The following is a 1,808-nucleotide window of genomic DNA, read 5'->3' as shown; positions in this document are numbered from 1 at the left end:
TTGCAGTTCAAATGGCTTTGCAGTTTGGCGCATTAACCCACAGTGCCACACCAGGACTCCCATGGAATGTATGAAATACAAATCTAGGAAAGTTGGAAGTTGTCAAAAATGAAATACAATGTATAAAAATTGATATCCCATACATTAGTAAGCTGGTATTGGGCTGGTATTGGCCATTTTGAATATGACAATCATATAATTTACCATGCCCAAAATGAAAAATTGAAGAGGAATGGAGTTGCATTTATCACCAAAAAGAACATTTCAAGATCTAATTTGAAGTGCAATGTTGTCTGTGATAAGATAATATCCATATGCCTACATAGGAAGCTCAGTTAATACCACTATTATTCAAATTGATGCACCAGCCACTAAAGCCAGTGATGATGAAACTGAAGAATTCTACCAACTGTTTCAGTCTGAGATGGATCAAACATGCAATGAAGATTTATTGATAATTACTGGTGATTTTAATGCAAATGTTGTAAACAAAAAGGAAGGATCAGTAGTTAGAAAATAGTATTTCATGATAGAAATGATGTTGAACATCACATAATAGAATTTGCATAACCAATGATATCTTCATTGCAAATGCCCTTCTCAAGCAACATAAAAGACAACTGTACACATGGACTCACCAGATGGAATACAAAGAAATCAGATTGGCTGCTTCTGTAGAAAGAGAATGGAAAAGCTCCATATCATGAATCAAAACAAGATCAGGGAAATACAGAGATGGTATCGTGGACGTACTCTGCAAACATCAATGAACCATTACAGAAATAAAATGTTTTGACCTACAAAAAAAATCACTCCTTTAACTAAAAGAAGAATATCTAACAATGATAGTTTAACTGGCTTGTGGGTAATTTCACTTTTGAGAAGGAACTAAAATGCCTATGCTGTTGTGAAGTGCCTTTGAATCAGTTATATAGGGTTTCTGTGGAGTAGCAACTAGTGTTTTAGACCTAAATGTTTCGTGAAATGAGAGAGATTGGCCTTTGTGTAGAAAGCTGCTATGCTTATGAGTTTTGCATAGCTAGAGGGGAACGGCCAGACATAGTCTGAAGTTTGTTTTAGGAAACAAATTTTAAGTTCATAGAAAAAAATGCAAACAAAATAACACAAAAAGGTAGCCATAACACAGCACCATGAGACATCAGGAAGAGAAGTCAGTTAGAGATATTGTGATGTTCTTAGAATGGACAATTCACAAAAAGCAAGTGGCATTACAAAAGAAAACAAAAAGAGCTAATTAAAAAAAAAATCAATGATATTGTATGGAAAAAATGCTGTAATGACGAATTTCTAGGAAAGTAATATGTATATACAGAATAATTTATCAAAATATTAATTTGTTTATTGTTCTCTCTGTATTTTTTCATCTCCCATTTCAAAATAATAATCATTCTAACTCATAGCCTCAAGATTTTTTCCTAAGCTGAAGAACAGAGACTCTTAGGTAAGTGAGGGCCTAATAGAAGGCAGCAGCTCACAATAGGTCCAGGTTTTTATTTATTTATTTTTAAGCATAATACTAAAATATGGTTTGCCAGAAGAACAAACAAATCTGTTTTGGAAGAAGTACAGCCAGAATGGCCAGACTTTGTGCTTCATATTTTCACATGTTATCAGGAGGGACTAGTCCCTGGAGGAAGGACATCATGCTTGGTAAAGTGGAAGGTCAGTGAAAAAGAAAGACCTCCAATGAGCTGTATTGGCATAGTGACAGCAGTAATGGCCTCAAACTTTAACAAAGGTTGTGAGGATGGCTCAGAAGACCAGGTAGTGTTTAGTTCTGTTGTGCA

The sequence above is a fragment of the Chrysochloris asiatica genome, unplaced genomic scaffold (assembly GCF_000296735.1).
Source record: "Chrysochloris asiatica unplaced genomic scaffold, ChrAsi1.0 scaffold00163, whole genome shotgun sequence".
NCBI classification, from domain to species: domain Eukaryota; kingdom Metazoa; phylum Chordata; class Mammalia; order Afrosoricida; family Chrysochloridae; genus Chrysochloris; species Chrysochloris asiatica.
The sequence above is the reverse complement of the archived record's forward strand: the minus strand, read 5'-3'. Positions refer to the sequence as shown.